This window comes from Saimiri boliviensis, chromosome 11 (genome assembly GCF_048565385.1).
Source record: "Saimiri boliviensis isolate mSaiBol1 chromosome 11, mSaiBol1.pri, whole genome shotgun sequence".
NCBI lineage: Eukaryota > Metazoa > Chordata > Mammalia > Primates > Cebidae > Saimiri > Saimiri boliviensis.
Genome location: NC_133459.1, coordinates 98,443,498 through 98,465,753, shown reverse-complemented (window position 1 = coordinate 98,465,753; position 22,256 = coordinate 98,443,498). Strand labels below are relative to the sequence as shown.

General features: G+C 35.2%; 1 protein-coding gene across 3 annotated transcripts in view; it reads left to right on the top strand.

Moving 5' to 3' along the window:
* MAGI3 (membrane associated guanylate kinase, WW and PDZ domain containing 3) overlaps positions 1–22,256 on the top strand; it is a 298,648-nt gene that overhangs the window by 1,195 nt on the left and 275,197 nt on the right. The window lies entirely within an intron of this gene.

The following is a 22,256-nucleotide window of genomic DNA, read 5'->3' as shown; positions in this document are numbered from 1 at the left end:
CAAAGCATTGATCAGAGACAGTGTACAGTGAGATCTGATAGTATGTAGTAGTTCTTACGAATTTGTTATTGACGGCATTGTTGGTTTGTTTCAGCAGAGGTAGAATGTGGTTCTGTCGTCTTAGATGTTTGTGGAGAGAGAACCGTGATTGTAACATTGGAAACCAAACTGTTTTTCCTGAATGTGCTCTACTGAGTATACGGTGCATCAAAATATAATGGGCTGCTTAATTGTTACCTGGGCTAGATAGCATTCCATCCCTTGATGGCAAAATGCTAGAAAATTCTGGAGAAAAATTTAATATGTTATCTCCTCATTTCTTTTCTTTCTCAGCAACTCCCTTTATAAATACTAGTATCTAATAGTCCTTGAGCTTATTGGAGATTGATGGTTTGTGATGCAATTTGCATATGTGTGTGTATTGTGGATACACACACACACACACACACACACGCTCCTAAGATCTTAATTAAGATTTTCTTTCTGTAGCTTATTCCATCATATTCATTTTAAGTGTGTGGGTTTGTGTGGTGAGATTTTCTTTTTATTGTTGTTAATTTTTTACAACTTTGGCAGACTTTAAACAGCTTTTTCTGTATAGTTTTGAGAATTTGTAAAATTTTTTCCTGACTCTAACTTTGACAGTCATGTGTGAAAGGTAAAGGAAAGGCTTTTGGGGCTGTAATTCGGCCAGTCAGGCACTGTCTGTAATATGCAAAAGACCATATAGACAGCGTTTACTAGTCTAGGTGCCAAATCTCACTTCAAATCCTGTGAGTCAGTGAATAATGAGAACAGCTGCATCATTGCTTTGTGTTTTGTTTTGATTAGTTGGGGGCATAGATGAGAATATATCTTATTTTTAGAAATAGTTTTAAAGTTGATATATTGACAGGGAAGCTGGTGTATTTTAAATTATTGTGTGTGGGGTTTTTTTTTAAAGAAGACTGAAGAGATTTCAGTCTTCATAACATTAGTCTAATCTACCTATTATACATTTTCTCAACCTTTATATTTAACAATAATTCAAGGTTTAGAGTATTAATAATATTAACTGTATTGAATAAACATCCTCTGCTCCAGTTTGTAGTTGACATTTTTATAGCATTACAGTTTTGCCCTCCTGACAGCCACAGACACTGTTCTATTTTAAATATTTAGCCAAAATAAAGGGAATAACGTATTAATGACTGCGGAACATTTTGTAGTCATTAGTAATAAAGTTCTGAATACTACGCTTATATTTTAAAGAGACACTTTGCGTCAGTAATTTCTCAAGATACCATTATGTCTGTGTCATCTGAGATTAATATTGTTTCTAAGGAGGTTGTAATTTAACATTTTTAATCTCTTTTAAAAATAGCATTCTTAGCTTCTTGATAGCCTCATGTTAGGTATTATATTAAATGGCTTCCTTAAATGGCTTTGCTTAAAATCATCATTTGTTATAAAATAGCAAGATTTTTGCAGGTTAAACACAAGACCTTAAATACTAGAAATTAAGAACTTGAAGAGGTTATCTGTAGAACTTTGAGTTTGATTAAAAACAAATATTATCTTCAGAAGAGACCCAGATTGTTTATTTTCAGGATTTATTTTGGAAAGGATGAAAATAGAGTAAGAGAATTTAAAAAGAAACTTGCCGTAAACATTGTTTTCTTTTCTCTTTTATTTGAACTTTGTGACAGAAATGGATTTTTCAATTTAATAAGGTAAAGTATACTTAGCACTCTCTTGTCTTGACTAGTTGCTTTTTATTAAACCATATTCATAATATGACATTTAGAGACTAGCACAGTAAAAGAGTAAAATTTAACTATTTCTGTAAGATTTGCATCTTACTAATTGGAAATTATCTCATATTGTCTTCTGACAAAATCCATGCCAGAAGGGTGAGCTGGGTTCTAAGACATGGCTCTTGTAGCACTGATTCTTCCTAGCCTTCTTTTCAGTTAGTAGGTGTGAAGGGGCGCCCTCCCAAAGCCAGTACCATCAGCCAGGTGACTTAACATCTTTCCTGCAGCTGTTTTTAGCTTTTATTTTTTCCCCTTTCTTTTGTTACAATCTTTAATAGAGAATTGAAAGTTACTCTTTAAAATGCGGTTTATAATCTGAAGCTTTTCCTGAATAAATTAGGTACTTTCTTATTGTGTTAGTATTAGTGTAGTACTTAGCAGTCAGTACTTTGCCTGCATCTAGGAGAATCTTTAGTTTCACCTATTGCTTGGCCCATTTAGTTACCTGTTTCTTAATTATGACCCTGTTGTTTATTTTTCTGCAAAGAGAAAAGTGGTCATTTTAGTTTGAACTTTGTCTGTTCCCAGTAGTAAGTTGAACTTTGAACCTCTGGTGAAATTGTTTCGTGATGCAGTCCTATGACTAGGTTTAGTTTCTTTGATTTTACTACAGAGTATATATTCTTAAATAGTTTCTATTCTGGTTAATATACAAGTAGTTAATTTTGTTCTAAAATTCCGCAAACTCTAATTGTGCAGTTTTATGCTTCTTCATACATCGTTAAGCTCATATTTCAGCAGTTTGCTTTCAGTAAATTTCAGTAAATATTTATTCCAGAGATTATCGATACAATAAATCCATGAAATCATCGTCTACTGCCATATCATGCACACATTACGTTCAACTATCCTAAGCAAGTAGTATATCCAGGGATGAAAATCATAGAAAACAACGATACAGGTTTTTAAAATAAAAACTAAGTTGAAACAGATCCTGGGTAATGTTAAATGTAGGTAAAAGTCTTCACTGCTGACTCCTTGGGACATCCAATTTGTAATGGAGTTTTGTTAAAATGGGCTCATTCCTAGAAATACACTTCCTGTTGATGAAGAAACATTACTGGATGCTTTTAAATAAGAAATATTTATGTTATTCAAATAAAAATAATATTATGTCTTTCTTCTCTATCTCTTGAATCTTTTTGTTAGTTTTTTTTTTTTTTTTTGCGTGTTTGTTTAGTGGGTCATCTGGCATTTTGGATGAGTTTTGTTTAGGTGGTTGTAATATTTGAGGAAGGGAAAGGTAAGAGAATTTAGAGATAATTGTTAGCCTCTCAGGTTTACAATCCATTTCTTTGTATGTTTTTTAAAACAAGAAAACCTAGAGACCTAGAAGTTATTTTAGAAACTGTAGAAAAAGAAGCAAGCCATGCCCCTTTGCTAGGGAAAGTAGCATTACATTTTGATAAACCTTGAAGTTGAACATTTCCTGCTACTTCAAATTTTGGTAGTTTTTTTTTTTCTTTTTTCCTGAAGCTCTTAGTAATTCAAGGGTTCAGGTTTTGGATTCTGTTTATGGACACCTTCAATTCATATGAGTAATGGGCTTAACACCATAGCGGCAAAACTCTGATTTGCTTGTGTGATATTTGATGACTCTTATTATATCATTAACAAATCTTTGAACTTAAGAAAAATATTTTCTCTCCATCATTTTTTAGGAGTACTATATCCAAATATCTCAGTATATATGTAGATATGTGTATATATATATTATATATGCATATATGTATATGTATACACACACACACACACACACACACACACACACACACACACTTTTGTTAACTTTCTAGTATATCATTTTGGGTACTATATTGATCCTGGCCTCACCTCCAGACTTTTTCCTAGGTGGAGGCATTTTAACAATTCTTTAATTTCTTGCTATCTTACTGGTAAAAACAAATACTTAACATTTGGGTCATTTCATTTTTCAGATGATTTTAAATTTTATTCAATTTATTGCTGAAACTGATTTTGATGTAACATAACTCTGTGTTCCTGGGACATATACGTTATTTTTCCTCGAGATCCTGGGATATACTTTATAAAACCTTTTGTTATGAGAGACAGATTTTCGTGATTTTTTTTTCCTGCTCTCTAATTTATGTAAATTGGTGGCAAAACAAATCTCCTAAATTCATTCAAGTGTCTGACTTATGAAGTCAGCGTCTAATCTTCTCAAGTGATAGTTTCATGCAGAGTCTTTACTATATAACCCCTAACTGCTTTGTAATTTTTGGGTGCACTTAGTGTTTTGGGAGTATGTTGAAAGAGAATCTTGTTTTAATGGATTACTTCAATATTATTTACCAATTTCAAAATACATGAATTTCAGGTTTTTTTTTTTTTTTTGGTATGTATGTGTGATTTGAGAAAAGATAAATGTTGGTATTGAAGAGGAGAACTGTTTCACCTTTAATAAATTATTTTTTGTCTTCTGAAATTTTGAGGAATAATTTTCTTGAAATACTGCAGTTTGGTAGAGAGAATGAATGCCCTGAATTTAAAACTACGGCCAAGAGTAAGAGTTTCAGAAGCTTAGAAGCTGGTGTTATGAGACTTGTTTGTAGGGCAAGAGACAAATCCATTCATTGGTCTTCTAGCTAATTTTGCTAACAGAATATCTTGCTAATATTTTGTTTTTGAAGAACAAATATTATTCAGAATGTTTTTCAAGAAAATATGCTTATTTTACTTTATACAGAAAAAATAAGAAGTTCTGTTACTGGCATACATTCATCCCCTCAGCAAATACTTAGTGGTGCACCCACCATGTGCCAACATGGAACCAGCACTGGCGATATAAACATGAGTCAGAAATGGTGTGTCTTCAAGAAGCTGGCAGTTTAGTAGGAGCTTAATGACTCATTGGTAGGGAATACCTATAGTAAGGGTTTTGCCTTTTTCACTTTTCTGCCAGTGTGTAAAACTCTTTAGGTAGGTCTTAATATGAATTTTGGTGAAAACTAGATGGATTAATTAATTGGCTGCATAGTATGCTATTCCAAAAAGTTGTGGAACTGCATTTTAGAAAGGATTTGGGTTCTCAAATCATTACAAAAAGAGGGAAATCAAATATAAACAAAACTGTCTTTTCAAAAAGCCCTTAAACTGTCCATAAAATACTGCATTGTGCTGTTTTTAGGATGAGCCCTACATACCACTTTTCCATCCATGTTGGAACCAATTGCAGTTTTTTGGTTGACTACCAGATGAATTAATTTGCTTGCACTGAAAAGACATTTCTAACAAAAAAAAAACCTCTTTTAATTCTAAGAAATTATCCTCGGCCGGGCATGGTGGCTCAAACCTGTAATCCCAGCACTTTGGAAGGCCGAGGCGGGTGGATCACGAGGTCAAGAGATCGAGACCATCCTGGTCAACATGGTGAAACCCCGTCTCTACTAAAAATACAAAAAATTAGCTGGGCATGGTGGCGCGTGCCTGTAATCCCAGCTACTCAGGAGGCTGAGGCAGGAGAATTGCCTGAACCCAGGAGGCGGAGATTGCGGTGAGCCAAGATCGCGCCATTGCACTCTAGCCTGGATAGCAAGAGTGAAACTCCATCTCAAAAAAAAAAAAAAAAAAAAAAAAAAAAAAAACAAGAAAAAAAAGAAATTATACTCATCTACGTATGTATAGTGAATTTATGGAAGTTAAATGTGTACATAAAGTGAAATAATGATTTCTTTCTTTTCTTTTTTTTTTTTTTTTTAAATCTTGGTAGGATCCATGCCATCTGCCCTTATTTTCTGATTTGATTGGTTTAGGAATGAATTGTGAGTAAGTTTGAACTTATTTTGGTTTTAAAAGATGACAGGTTTTGGTTGAGTGGAATTAGGATCTTTCCAGTAGTAGTTAAGAAACAGAGGAGAAAAACACAGGGCAAAAACATTCAATACAGAAAGGTCTACCATGTGGTTCATCTCAATAATTTTGTGTGTGTTTTTGTGTAAAAAACTTTATTTTGTACAAGGGCACAAAATCCACATTATAGAATAATTGGAAAATAAGACGCGAGATCGTATTAATTGTTTGAATATAGGTAGTTCCATTATGAATAGTCTCCTATAAGTTTTTGTTGTTGTTGTTGTTAATGTGTTACCTCCTCGAAATAATGCTGTAAGGTGCCTAATGTTATTCATGCCTTCAGCCTGATTCCACTCATAATGTAATACTATGAATATTTTTATTTAACCCTTAATGTACTGTTAGTTGTGTTCTTTATGGTTAGTATCCCTCTTTTGGGTTGTTTTGGAAGTCTAGCCAGTTTTATGGGAAAACACAATTTGCTAGCCTAGGAAAACTGAAAAATATATTTTCATCTTAATCCTGCCTTTCCTTTTGTTATAGTCACAGCTGATTGGCTTCCAATCCAAAGGGTGGTATTATTATATCTCCATTCTCCCCAGAACCATAGCAAGTTTATCCTGATACAGACATTCAGCTGCCTTGCAGTGGTCCCCAGGAGCAACCCTGCTGCGTTGCAGGCACCCCCCATTTCAGTCATCCCATCATGGCCAGGGGAACATTGATTACTTTCTGAGGACCATAATTTGACTGCTGACATATCTAAATAACTGAGAAAGCAGACACTGTCATTATAGGTGATTAGGTACTTGTTTTATTAACACATACTGAGAGATAACTGTTTTAGAGACTCTGTATGGGTTATAAAGGGTTAAACTTTTTTGCCGTAATTTATTTGGAGTTTATGGTTTGCTTTTAAAAAACATCATGCAGTCATAATTGGAAAAAAATTGTTTCAGATTTATTAATAATTAAGATCGTTTCTATTTGGAGGCTTTCCTACTTATTGTCTTGGGTATACAATTTGAATGGTAACTGATCTACTTAATTAAAACTTTCTGGGCATTTTAGCCTCTTCGCTATTGCTGTTTTTTTGGACATAATTTTAAACATATAATTATTATTTTCTGGCTTCAGGGAAGTTTGTGAGAGGCAAGCCTGTCTCTCGTTGTTCTGATTAGAAATTACATATGACTATGAAAAATGAGATTTTACTATACATAATGGCATTTAACAGAAGTAGTTTTATGGAATGAAAATACTCTACAAGGTAGGAAAAAACAAGTATTTATTTAATGCTTCATTTTGTGAACTTAAATAGAATTAAGCTAGATTGGCTTTGCTTTTTCCTCCAATAAAATAACTTTTAAAAATTTACTTTAATGGAGTAGTCCTAGAGATATATTACTCTTTGGATATGGTTCTCTAGTTTCCAACAAGTATCCTGTGATATATAGCTTAGATCTCAGCAGGAAAGAAAAAAATTAATTTACATATCAGTTTCTGTATTTGTAAGAATTCTGTAGCAAGTGACAGAAACTCTATTGAGATTAATTTAAGCTAAGAAGAAATTTATTGACTTACATACATTAAAATCCAGGCATAGATCAGTAACAGCTAACTTCATGTTCTCAAGTGATGGTCATTAGAATTATTATTTGGTTCTCTTTTCTTCTGGATTGAATTCTTTCTCAGCTAGACTCTGTCAGTGTAGCAGAAAAGGTAGCTCAAACCCCCAAGTCATACTTGGTCCTTAAAGCTTCTCATCTTTTTGGAGTCTAATAACAAATCTCACCCAGGGACTTTGGCCCTGTGCCCATATCTTGGACCAATTACTGTGGAGAGAGGAGAGGACAATGAAGTGCCATGATTGGTCAGGCCTGGGGACATGTCCACCCTTGCAGCTGGGTATAAATAACATAATATGATTAATAGCTGTAGTAGAACCCCAAGACATAAGGGAGGGGAAGTTCTTGAAAGGATGGGATGCTGAGGAATCAATACTACAGGAAATGATCTCTTTTAAAACATATAATCTCTTTTACTTTGAAGCCAGCAGTAGTACACAGTTGCCATAAAACTATCATTTTTAGAAAAACAGATATTGGCTGTAAACCAAAACTGATTTGATTTCTAGGCACTGCTTTTACTCGAATATTATATTTGATTTTTTAATCAAAAATTGCTTTTATTAAAAAGTTATTTCTTTAAAATTTGAAATACTGATACCTGAATGTGCACAATTTAAAAGTATTCTTGTAATTTTTATTTAATTTTCTTTGATTAAAAAAATCAAATAAGATTCTCTAAAACAATGCTGTTGATTTTTAGGTGGATGGAATACGTTGGAGGATTAATGATCTTTGGCATTGAGAAAAAGATTATTAGCCTAGTTAAACAATTATTCTTTTAAAACAATTTTATTCTACCATTTTGAAAATGAAATTTTAAATAAATTATTTTCCAAGGTGTTTTGCTTTTAAAACAATGATCTTTTTAAACATAAATCTAGATAGCATCATTTTTGTAGTAGTTCTAAGGGCTCTGTAATAATACTTTTTAACCATGACTTCATGGAAATTATGTGAAAGGAGCTACTTTACTGACTCTTACATAAAATGGGTATATAAGAGTTTTGAAACATTACTTAAGTATGGTGTAATGTGTTACCTGTTTAATTACCAACAAAGTTATTTGGCAGCTATTGTAGGATAAATCTGATCCCCTTTTTAAAGTTTTTTACAGCTTCCACTAGGAGAGTAGAGGAACTCAGAGCATGGGTAGAGAGTTGAAAGAGATGAGTGGGTACTCCAAATAACATTTTGCATTATTTTTATATTCTAGTTACTGTATCAATATCTTCAGCTTTGGTACCATAAAAATAATAATTTTGGTAATGACTTTGAGTTTATAGATGGCATACACAGTAGGAGTTTTGTAGTTTTGCCAAGTGTCATCTGGTAGTTGGACCTTTAGTGAATATTAAATGTTGATAGGTTATTGGTGAATGAACTTATTGTACATAAAAATGAACATTCATGGAATTTGGTGTGGTTTGCCAATAAGAATCATCATGGAAAGTACTTTGTATTGTTAGATTAGTTTGGACACCCTTTGGATGCCTTTAGACCATACTTGGAGATTACTGCTTCTGCTTCAAAAGCCTGTAATGATTAGAGTTCACCAATATTAATTCTGTATATTGATTAATTAAGCCATGAAATCTAGTACAATGACATAGTCTTCATTACTTCCGTTCACAGAATTGTATCTTAACCCAACTTGGTAGCTTTCAGCAGAACACTTTGTCAAAATATTACTAATTTTAGCTAAGAATTCTATTCACTAATTTCAGTGTTTAAGTTAGAATGCACATGCTAATGAAAATTTTAGTTTCCTTTGAATGGAATTAGATTTGCTAACTAGAGCAGTCTCACAATGTAATGCTGATGACTGAAATGACACTTCAGCCTCCCTTTGGTGACAACCCTAAGTTCAGACAACCTTGCTCTAATAGGAATATTCTTACTTCGGGACTTGTCACCATATACTAGCTATCATTTAGAGTGATAATTCCTGTGTCAGGGCATTTGATACCTGTCTCATTTGGTTTATAAGGATGTAAACGTTAGCATTAGTCTTTTCTTATAAAGAACTTAATATTTTTATTCTCCATGAGTCAGATATTATCATCTTATTTTACACATGAAAAAAGCTGAGTTTAAGAGAGAGATTAACACATGAAAGTTCACAGACTCACAGGTTGAATTATGAACTGAAACAGCATTGAGTCTTTCTTTACTTTCTGGATGGAATATTAGTTCATTATATCCAAAAAAATCTATCTTCTTTTCTCTAGCATAAGGAAAAAACCACAATTCTGAATTGTTTGCCTGGATGTTAAATGCAGTAAAAGATTGGTCAGGTACTTACAGTAAAGGCTTCACTACTTGGTTCTGTTTCAAAACAGAGTTTGTGGTAGTGCAGTTTAACCTGTACAGCTAAGCTGTGTGATAAAGTAGCCATTTTCAAGAATTAGTAATCAAGTAGACAGTATTCTTGTTACATTTGTAAGATAATATTTTCAGCAGAATATTTTTATTCTCCGTAATACGTAAAAGCCTAGATAAATAGATTAGATACATGTTTTAGTATAAATATACTTGGGAAAATTGTGTATTTGGTACTGGAAATAATATTTTTTGTTCTTGTAATTCCTTTCTACTTGCTTTGTAATTCACTCACCAGGAAGGTTTTAGCACTCTCACCTGAGATAGAGCCTAGAAAATGTTGAATGTAGGAAGGAATATATTTTGGAATTAGGGATCTTTTATAAGTATGCAGACCCTTCTCACAAAGGTACACTTTGCTTAAATAAAATTTAGCTAAGCTAGGTAAAAGAACAATTTGTTGCATTTAAATAGACCTTTCTCCTTCTAGGCTTTGAAAAGATGGATCCTTTGAAGAGGCAGGTAAAGCAGGTTGTGGATTGTTGGCACCTCTTATTCTTTAAGTGTTTGTGCTGTTATGTTTTCTCTGGGTTGAAGTCAATCACTTGAGTGGAAGGAAGCACAGCAATCCAATCTTAGTCTTCGGATAGATGAGTCAAAGCTTAGCAATGGCAGAAGTCATTGCATGAACATGGTAGAGCAGAGACTAGAACTCAGATTGTTTGTTCCTTTCATTGTTCTAGTTTCTAGCAAAAGAATTTGTGTAGAAAATTGGTGGAAAGAGGACCTGTTAAACATATTCTGTTTCTTTATGAAATCTACATTCTCTTGGAATTAAGTGTAATATGCTAGACTCAGTTTGTTAGGCCATCAGCGTGCATGAATGTGGTTAAAGGCAGTGGTATCCCCAGATTTGCAGCACAAGAAAGAATTTTAATTATAATATGCCACAGATTTGCAGGGCATTTTAAGCCTTTATAATGGTATAAGTTATGATTAAGATTTACACAGTCAAAATTGTTAGCTGGTATAACAGCTGAATATTTAAGTATTTATTCTTGATAGTTGCTTTAGCCTTGAAAAATCATTTTTCCTATCAGAGCTTCTTCACAATGCTTTCAGCAATATGTTTCTGAATAATTCCGGCTCTATGGTAGACTGCTAACACTGTTTCTTGCCCTCTCTGTGGGCTGATGATCCAAGTCTGATTTAGAGTCAGCTATGCTTTTATTTTTTTTCCTTGACTGACTAGGGGATGCATTGGGGGAAGATAAATTTTAGGGCAAGGGGACACTCAGGGTTGTGGGAGATGAACTGTCAATGATACCTTTGGCTCAGTGTCCTCAAGCGTGTTCAGCTGCAGTGACAACATAACTGAAAAGAGGAATTGTGCTCTTGCTAGGTCAGGACAGGAAGATGTCTCAGGCCATGTAAAGCTGGCCACAGCAGAAGGCAAGGTACTCCCTGTGAGGCAAAACTGAAGAAAGGGGATTGAGGTAGCAGTTCTGGGGAAACTGTATTTATTAGGTAAGACTAATAGGAATGATAGAGTCTTGCTTGGGCTTTTTGTAGATCTGTGGAAGAACAGCATGAGTGTAGACATGGAAAAATCTTTCTGCAATCCATTTACCACATGCTCCTTTGCAGTATCAGTCAGCGTTCAGTGCAGGAAACAGAAAGGGATATAATGCAGGGAATTAGTTGCTTGGGGCATCTTTTGAAAGGGCTGGAGGGCTGGGCTCTAGGCTAGGCCTCTGAGAATGATTTCCAGGATACCTTGAAACAGAGCCACAGTGGGAACTGCCACCTCTGCTACAGTCAGGAAGGTGGCAATCAGGAGGTCCCTACTGAAACAGTGGCAAGAAAATTCAACTGTATCTGTGATCAAGGTGATCACAACAGCCACTGCTGTTAACATTGTAACTGTTGGAAGTCTGGAATGCAGCATCTGGCCATTGCTGTGACAGCTTCTCCTTGATACCTGTGAACTGGTGACTAGATGCTGTTATGCTGAATCTGGTCCCTGCTGCCTTTACCACTGTCTATAAAATAATTAGAAAATGACTAATTCTGTTTTTAATATAACTTATTTGTAATTTTATGCAACTAAATTATTAATAATGGCTGTATTTGACAATTGATTTGTAAAATTCATAAAAATTTAATAATTGGCCTTGCAAAAGAGTACAGCCAATTCCATTGCATCACTGCAAAACCTCCTAGCTGACGCTTCTATTCCTGGTTGAAAATTCTTTTTTGTTTTAGTTCAAAGCTGGATACTGACATTTTCATGATCTTGTTTACAAGCTGAAAGCTGCTAAAAGCTACAGGCCAATGGGGTTCTGCTTTGCTTCTGCTTTCCATATCTTGTGTCCTGCATCTTAATGGTGGAATTAGATTTGCATCCAGAATACTAGCTATAAAGGAGTGTGGAAAATACAGTTTAGTTTTCCAACTTCTGCATTTCAGGAAGGCATACTACAAGGAGGAAGTTGCTGAGTGATATAGCTGATTCTTTCCCAGGCACTCACCTTCTTAAACATAGTGTTTTAATTACAGTTTAGCCCATTCTTGATGACTCATTGTCATTTCTGTGAGCTTCTCTTTTCATAATGGCCTGTAGTTGGAATGATCATGGGGCCAAGGGATTTTAAAATCTATAGTAACTTTTTGTCCTAGGTTAGCTTGTGTCTGTCCTACCTCCCATATCTGCTGCTGAGACATTTTTGTTTGATATCAGTTGATGTCAGCCTCCCCTGCAAGCCACAGGCAGGGAAAGCATCTCACCCAAAGCAACCAATTTATTGGTTGGTCAGCAACCTGTGATTTCTATAGCTTAAAAAGACGAGTGGGACTTACTTTTTGTCTTTTGAACTAAGACAAAAAGGAAAGAATTGCCAAATAAGGGTAGGAGCTTCAGCTGAGAGGTTTTGAAGGGAATGATGCACTGGCGTTGGCTGTACTCTTTTGAAAGACTGATTGTTAAATATTCAAGAATTTGTGAGTTGTCCAACAGCCATTATTAAGAATGAAGTTGCATAATAATTAAATAAAAACAAATAAATACTCTAATTATTTGCCCATATTTTACTACTATCTATGCTCTTGAATTTCTTTATGTCTACTGTATCTGTATGGTAGAAACACTGTATAGTGGTTTGCTACTATACATATCTTCCCGGCTCCCTTTTCACTATTGTCACAGTTGACTATGGTGGTAGTTGTTGGCATTTCCTGAACACATCACACTGATTGTGAGGGTGGGGAGGGAGAGTCAAAGTTGGAGAGGCCATGAGAAACCATGTACAAACTATGAGTGAAACGATGAGAAAAACCTAATGCATGACGTAGAACTGAGTGGTGTTAATAGCAGAGCATTGGAGGGAAGGGCCACAAACTCTTCATCCCAAGGTCTATAATCATTCTAGAATCATCCTACAAGCCTAGTTTTTAGGAGATTCAGCTCTATTTTATTTCTTGCTTTGGAATTATATGAAATTATGAATTTCTGTGTGTTGCCAGCTTTAATAGAACACCCTGGAATTTTATTTACTTTTAATTTTGTTTGTTTATTTATGCTTATGTGCCATCTCATGAAAAAGTGGCAGTGTGTTAAAAGTTTGGGTTCAGATTTTCTGATGTAGATAAATAAGCTAAAGAAGGCAGTGAGAAGTGTAATGTATGAGAATTTCCAGAGCAGGGCAGTCATAACTTACAAGTATTTAGTCTAAGTCCCCTCACCCAACACATTTTACAGATTGAAAGGTTGTAGGTGGTGGCTCATGCCTGAAATTGCAGCACTTTAGGAGGCCAAGGCAGGTGCATTGCTTGAGCCCAGGAGTTTAAGACCAGCCTGGGCTACATGGCAAAACTCCGCCTCTACAAGAAAATAAAAGCAAAGCTAACTGCGCCTGATGGTGTGTGCCTGTATTCCCAGCTACTTGAGAGGCTGAGGTGGGAGAATCACTTGAGTCTGGGGAGGTCAAGGCTGCTGTGAGCAGTGCTTGCACCTGCACACTGCCAGGGCGACAGAATAAAAGTGTGTCTCAAAAAAAAAAAAAAAAGATTGAAAGCTCTCTTGAGGAATGCCGCTTATAAATACATTTTTTAAAATTCAGTAATTTTTTTCATGTATAAACATTGTGGAGACTATTGTAGGTGCTTGTACAATCCTGGGGCATAGGCGACATCTGTCTCTTTGCTATTGTAGCTTCTGCCTACGCCTTTAGTAGCTGCTAGGGTGAAGACTAGATCTGGACTGTCTGTGTCTGTACCTCACTCACAGCCTCAACTTCTCTGCTGCTTTTGATCTGCCTCCTCTCCCGTTTTGTTTTCTCTGTACTGATTGCTTCTCCCATGCTTCTCTGCTTTCCAAAGAAAAAGCTGACCTTGTATAGATCCTGTCAGCCAGTTGCAGTGTTTTTCTCCATTGTGGGTTGTTCAGTCTGAGTAGTTAGGTATAAACTCAGGGTAGTATTCTCTTCTCTGTTGTGTTTGTTTTTGCTTACATATTCAGGAGGTGCTCTTTATCCCCCAGAGCATTGATATATATATATATATTTTTCTGTTTCTAGATTTAAAAATATTCTGGAAATCTGGCCTCAAGATAGATATTTTACTTTTAATTTAGTGCTCTTGTTTTAGAGATTTGAGCTGGATTACATTTAGTAAACCAAACCCCATCTTTAAAAAAAATCATCTTAAAAAAAATAGTGGGCCGGACATGATGGCTTACTCCTGTAAATCCCAGCACTTTGGGAAACTGAGGTGGGAGGATTGCTTTAACCTGGGAGTTTGCGACCAGTTTGGGCAACATAGTAAGACCTTGTCTTTATATCAAAAATAAAAAATAAAAAGCCAGGTGTGCCTGTAGTCCCAGCTACTCAGGAGGCTGAGATCAGAGGATCACATGAGCCCAGGAGTTGGAGACTGAGTCAAAGTTATGATTGTGCCACTGCATTCCAGCCTGGGTGACAGAGTAAGACCCTATCTCTAAGAAAAAAAAGTAGTGGTTGAAATTGGATTTTTTCTCTTCTCACATAAGATGATAGATGAAAATAGATTTTTGAAAAGCAAATAGATAATCTCTTGGGATTTTTTATTAAGGAATAAAAAATTATCTAATTGAGGCATGTTAATCCAATGTTAAAGTTCTTTTTTTTTTTTTTTTTTTTAAATGGAGTCTTGCTCTGTTGCCAGGCTGGAGTGCAGAGGCACTGCAACCTCTGCCTTCCGGGTTCAAGCGATTCTCCTGCCTCAGCCCCCTGAGTAGCTGGGACTATAGGCATGTGCCACCGCACCCGGCTACAATATTAAAGTATTAAAGGCTGGGTATGGTGGCACAGGCCTATAGTCCCAGCTACTCATGAGATTTGAGACCAGGTGAAACTGCCTGAATTCAAGACCAGCCTGAGCAGCATAGTGAGACCCTGTCTCTAAAAATAAGTAAATTAAAAAAATTTCTTCTAATTACAGGAGATAGGTAGAAAAAAAAAGTGTTACAGTGCAGATGAGAATTTCCTCAACACTTTTAATGTGAAGTTTATTTAGATTGGGTGGCCAGGGAAAGCGTCCCTGAGGAGGGACTTGTCCTCTGTGAGTTGCATGACTAGGAGGAAGGCATCTGCCCTCTGAAAATTTTTCAGTCAGAGGGAATTGTAAAATACAAAGGCCTTAATAAGAGAACCTGGTTCGGTATAGGAATAAAGGCTAATGTGGCTGGCATCAGCTAAATAAGGGGTGAAACTGATAGGGATGAGATTGAAGAAGCAGACAAGGACCAGTGGGGTTCTGTTAACCACAGTAAAGGGTTTAGATTTTATTTATTCTTAATGCCACTGGAAAGTGTAAAGTTGGAGAATGATTATCTGGTTTATATTTCAAAAAGTCATTGTGATGTGGAAGGAGGGCAAGAGTGGAAGGAGGGAAACCCCTTTAGTTTGGATGAAAATAAATAATGGCTTGGACTACTATAAGACTAGTGGCAGTGAAATGAAGTTGATAGATTTGAAGTATCTTTTGAAAGAGGAACTAAATAAGACTTACTGATTGATTTCGGGTAAGGAAGGGAGAGAACTTCAGGAGAACCTCTAGGTTTTTGTTTTGAGTAAACTGGTGGTGGTACTATTTCCAGGAATAGGAAAGACAGAAGTTGGGTGGAGTTATCAGATTTTTTTGTGTGAAGGAGATATATCTACCACCTAGATTATTTTCTTAACTTTTTACTCTACTTGCTTTATTATACAATAACCCATTCCTCCATCCATCAATTGCCTTTTGATGTCAATTGCAATGCATTTCCATAAGAAAGGTTTTTAAATGCCCAGTTTTTCTCATTTTACAGATGAGAAAACTAAGGCTTGGAGGAAAATATGCTCAAGGTCTTACAGCTAGTTACTGGTGAATCTAGGATCAGCATGCAGGTTACCATTAGTCCAAGAGTCTAATTTGATTATATTTTAACTTGTAAGAATAAAAATGAATTTTGGAAATGAGACAAGTTTTTCCACCAACTCACTTATGTGCTAAAATCTCTTAGACCTAAATATCTAAGACAAAAATGCAAAAGATATAGTACTACAGTTGCATTTGACTGGATTACAATGTTAGCACGGCACTTAGGTCATGTTGTTGGAAAGTACCTTCTAATGTTGTAGAATTGGAATGTTTTCAGACATTTGGTTCAGGAAAGTAGCTTGGGATTCTTCCAAGCATTAATCCTCTTCTTGGCAAGGCATTTGCATTTTAATTAGCAAATGTGCCTTGCATACCTACTATGCACTAAGCCCCATGCAAGGCTCAGATATCATAAAGGGAGTGATTCAAGTTCCATACTATGAAGGAATTCAGCCTTTGACTTCTATGTCAATTTACTAAAATTTCTCTTTTTTTTACTATATGTTTGTTTAAAAATATAATAAAAACTGAAGTTCAAAAAGGTAGAGAAGCTTATTCAATCTAGGCACAACTTCAGCCTCTTTGGTAAGCATATGACTGACGTAGGCTACAGAGTTCAATCAGTTGCTAGTAATGTGAAGGGCAAACAGATTTTTCATTTGCTTTGTGTAAGCACCTTAATTTTCCAAGAAGTGAAAACGCTATTTTAGTTTCTATCATATGGAATTAGCTAGCTAGGTTATCAGTTAAGTCGGTATCTGACTTCCAGTATCCTGGAAGTTAATAATGACTTAAGTTGGTACAGAAATATGAGATACATTTGTCTTTAAAAGTCAAACTAATTGCCTCATATTGATGTTATTTTTATGCTTTCTTATAAAGTAAACATTTTCATGATTGAGTTCTGAGAATTTAGATTTTAAGGAAATTAACCCAATAGAGCATTGTGTTCTTTCTTTGCAGTGGTCATTCTCTGTTCCAAAATTTAATATCCTCCAACATCTCTCTCAGCTCATATCTTCCCAAATTCATTTCCCATTAGTATCCAATATGAATACTCAGTTGCAACCAAAGTATTTGTTATACTTCTCCAAAATCCAGTCCTAAACTTATTTCCTTCAGAGATTTTTATAGGATTAATCTATTACTTTTTATTTCTGTATTTGCAACCCCAAGATACATAAATAGTTATTTACTTTGCCATTTACATTATTAATTTTATGGGTATTTAGTGCAGTAATTTAGACTCCACTCAACAGACTATAGTGATAAAATTTTTCTGTTTTTTATTGATGCTGAAAAAACTTAGCAAATTTAATTGAACAGGTGTAGGTAATTTTTTTTTTTTTTTTTTGAGATGGAATTTCACTCTTGTTACCCAGGCTGGAGTGCAATGGTGCGATCTCGGCCCACCGCAACCTCCGCCTCCTGGGTTCAGGCAATTCTCCTGTCTCAACCTCCTGAGTAGCTGGGATTACAGGCACGCGACACCATGCCCAGCTAATGTTTGTATTTTTAGTAGAGATGGGGTTTCACCAAGTTGACCAGGATGGTCTCAATCTCTTGACCTTGTGAACCACCCGTCTCAGTCTCCCAAAGTGCTGGGATTACAGGCATGAGCCACCATGCCCGGCAAAACTTCCCAAATTTAAATTAATCTGTAAATCGTTTCTATACTGAAAGACATCTTTATACCTTTGACAAGAAGAGTCTCTGTTTGGTGAAAAGTTCTAAGAAAAACATACATGGATTAAAAAAGGGATCTCTTCTTCTTTTTTTTTTTTTCCCCATCCCCAGTTCACTCTCCCACATTTGACAAAGAAAAAGAGACATGGAATGGAGTTTAGTTCCTTTTTAGTAAGAATTAGGAAAATATAGAGGCAGAAGAGACTAAAATTGACATTGATTTGAACTTATTTGGGATATAATCTTTCAATTAGAATTTTACTTTTAAAAACCTTCTCTTTTTGACTGGGTGTGGTGGTTCACACCTGTAATCCCAGCACTCTGGGAGGCAAATGGGAGGATTCCTTGAGTCCAGGAGTTCAAAACTAGCCTGGGCAACATGGTGAGACCCTGTCGCTACAAAAAATAAAAAAATTAGTCAGGTGTGGTGGTGCATATCTGTGGTTTCAGCTACATGGGAGGCTGAGGCAAGAGAATCACTTGGGCCCAGGAGGTCAAGGCTGCAGTGAGTCATATTCACGCCCTGGCACTTCAGCCTGGTTGACAGAGTGAGACCCTCTCAAAAAACAAACTCTTCTCTTTTAAAAAACATAATGCAAATACAAAATGACCTTAACCGTTGAATTAAGCAAAGTTATTTGTACCTTTTTTTTTTTTTAACAAAAACTTTAGAAACAGAGTTCTGTAAGGAAGTGAGATATGACATTATTATCTATACAGTTCCTCATAAACTGAATATGTACCTAGTTTTATGAAATATAAAATTAGGTGTTAATTTTTTCTTTGGCATCTCTATCTTATCCCTGTGAAATATTCCTGAAATTTTTACACTTAACATGGTGGGGCTGGCTAATTTGGTCAGAATAAAGTACTGTCAGGGATAAGACTTAAATGACAGCATCATTGATGTTAGGGAGAGATGGGGCTTAGGGCTAGCATAGGTAAGATTGTAAAGTGAAATTAACATTTTTTTTCTTCTATCCCATTCTCATTTTTGCTTCTTGATATTACTTTTCTGTGTCTGCACACTATCTCCTGACTGTCTAGTTTCAGCACCCTCTCTTGTTGGCACTCACTATCACTTGGCATTTTTCCATTATGTAATAGGTAGGTGTCAGGAAAGTTATTTGATTAATCTGTTCTATACTAGGTTATACTAAACTGATGTGAGGAATTATCACTGCTAAACCTACTCTGGGATATTTTCCTCTTAACTTTCTATGTGACCCCAAATAACAGAATTTCAAGCAAGACTGTAGGAACTTTTCTGCAAATCATGCTGTTAAATGTATTCTACCTAATGTAACTGATTCTGGAAGGTATGAGGAAGATATCTGTGGTTCGTAGCCCCGTCTTTTATCACCACATTTCTTCAGGCAGCTTCACTTCTCTTGCCTGAGGATGGCCTTTCTCCATGTTTTACTTTTCTCTGTCTTCTTACCAGAGTCCTCTGTAACAGTGTTTTGTTGTTCAAAATTAATTAAGGAGTACCCTGCATTTTGAGATTCTTTGTATATACTGAAATATAAGTCAGCTTCATCTTTTCTGAGTGACAATTCTTTTGGGGCATTGGGAAGCCTCTGATATTACAAGGTCTAGAGCCTGGATTTTGGGTTTTAGTCCTAAATTTCAATCCTAGGTCTGCCACAGTTCTGTATTCAAAAGTGCTGTAGAGTATACAGAATCAGGACAAAAAATTGCTACTAACCATTTGCTACCCAGAAACTATCATAATAATTAATTTTTTTTTCTTTTACTATTTTAAATTATTTTGGCTATGACTGTCCTGGACGTGTAATTATGTGGTCAAAAAACGTGAACTTTCTGGGAGATCTTGATAACATTACATTGTATCTTTCTGGCTCTGAAGCTCATACATTTCATCTTACTAAATTGTCTCAGTCTTTGGGGCTTTATTTATTTTTTTATTGGGCAGTGTTAGATCTTGTAGCCAAAACCAGATTTTTTTCCCCTCTTTTGGTTCCAAATAGTCATCTGTTATTTTGGATTATTTGCTGAATTGTTAACTACACAGGAAACTTCCGGGCCTCATCTCACAGCAATGACTGTCATGTTGATAAACAATTATGATATCCCAGGTTATGTTAACCCTGCCTAAGTAGTTACATGGCCCAGTGAGAATGCCTAGTAGCTATAGGTGATTGGTTCCGTTTTGTCTTCTACACCTAAAAATTTGCCATAAGTAACTGCTTTGATCAACACAGGATGGCCTCCTTTTAATCTGCATGTAATAAAGGACTGTATGTAAAAAAGGAACTTAACTCCTCACTACTCTGTTTCTGTCCTCTAGACAGCCAGATGGATCTTGTGTAAAAGTAGTAGTCTTGGCTATAGAAAAAGAACTGTTGATATTTCCATTTTAAAGAGTTGAATCAGTCTTAAGTTTGAGTTGGTAAGTAAAACAAAAACCAAACCAAACGTGGGATAAGCTACCAATATATTACCAAAGTATTTCAAAACTTTACAGATGTAAAACATTAATATATAATTTATTCTTAGCAACTTAATCTCTTTATTGAGTGGTAGCGTTTCAGTAATAAAGCTGAGCTATTTGTGTACACTGACCTTAATCTAGTGGAAAACAGTAGGCTTTTAAATTGGCACATACACAAATCATCTTAGTATCCACAAAATGCCTTATTGTTAAATTAGTGTTTTTAAGTCTTATGTTTTCTCTGACTACTTCTGATAGTATAAGTAGGCATCTCTATTGTATCTTTCTTCAGAAAGCATATTTAAACAGTTTTTATAAGGTGAATATAAGCAGATTTTCATATGTATTCTGGTATATTGGGAATTACTGCCACTGATTACTTCCCAGATAATCCATTCTAACCATTGAGTATCTAGAAATGTTGTGTTTTAAGTCACGATGATTCTTAAAAACTGCTGAATTAAATAAGCTACGCATGTTGCTGGAAATGGAACAAAACTTACTTGCTTTTTTGAAAGGAATTGATTTATTTCTTGATTTCTTCTCTGAATCTTGAGCACAAATGGATTTTTAAAGAATGTTGAATTTTCTATTTGGTTTTATAAAAGTTATAAAACATATACAAATAGAAAATAAAAGTTACATTTACTGTTTAGTATTAATAAAACTGTTTGATGAGTTAATTTATTTCGATCCAAGCTAACATATATTACCAAAGCAGATTTAAATAAATGATGCTTATGTGTAAGACACTGCTGGATATTATAATTAAGACTTTAGCATTCCTTTTATACTTGTAACACTAATTCCAATTATTATGTAAAATTTGGTATATAATTTTCCTAATGAGATTACATTATTATCATTACAAGTTTGACAGTATTTGTATAAATGGGTTACTCAACCAAATAGTGTAAATCTGAGGCAAATCTTTGCATTCGTAGAAACTAGAGCAACTTTAAATCCCAGAACCTCTTCCCTATAATGTTCTCAGTAGATTTCTTCTAAGTGCTTTGCCACTAGTCTCTTTAGTAGCAGGAGTAATACCAATAACCAAAGTAAGCAATTATAGTTGAAGCAGTCTTTCTGCCAAAAGTTCATTCACATTTAAAGGAAAGTAGGAGTGTTGGATGTGTTGAATTATCTATGCTGTTGCTTTCCAGACTGATTAAAATTGGCAGAAATTATTCAAATACTGTGAGGATGAATTTTGTGACCACCTTCCATTCCCCACACCTGATAGGACATCTAACACTAATTGGCTATTTTCAGAAGTTTGTGTATACCAGCAGTAGTTGAGAATGAATAGTTTTTCCAATTTTTTCCTATTACTTTATGCCTAGATTACTTTGTGATGGCTGTGGTCTTCCTTTGCCTCTCTTTTCTATTTCTCCTCTCTCCTGTCCAGCTCCAGTATGATTCTTAAGCATCAGTTTTGTTTTAGTCATTCCTGTTTTTTTTTTTTTTAATAATCCTCAGTTTAGCATGCAAATCTTACAAGTGTGGACCCAGCTTACTCTTCCAGCCTCACCTCCAGTTATTCTCTCCTATACCAATGACGTTCGTCTGTGTCTCACCATAATATGCTTTGTACTTCTTTTTAAGCTTCAAAAGTTTTAGTATGTTATCTCCTTACCCCCTCTCCTAATAGCTTCACCTTCTGTAGTCTTTAAACCAAGTACATATTATATTTATACAGTTATACTGTATATATAGGATTAGGTCTGATTATGAAAGATTTGAAAGCTAATCAGAGAGGTTTGCATTTTATCCTAAAGCCAATGAAAGTAGTCAAATGTTTGAAAGGAATATATGATTAATCTGGCACTGATGTGTAGGAGACACTATAGAGATTAGCATGGGAAACCTTTAAAGGAAGAGTAAATTTCCCAATATAGGTAGAACCGATGCCTGGGGGTAAAGAAGAGATATCAGGTATCAAAGTTAACAAATCTTGAGATACAGAGAATGACAGAATAAGGGAGCTTATGAAGGAGAGCTGATTTTAAGGAGGAGTATGATTTAGATGTGAAATAGGTTTAGTTGCAATGATGATATAAATTCAGACTTCAGATTAGAGCCTGAGCATTCAGACTTGTTTCTCAAACTCAAGATGGAATGCTTAGAGTTTAATTCAAATAAAAATGACAAAATTACATA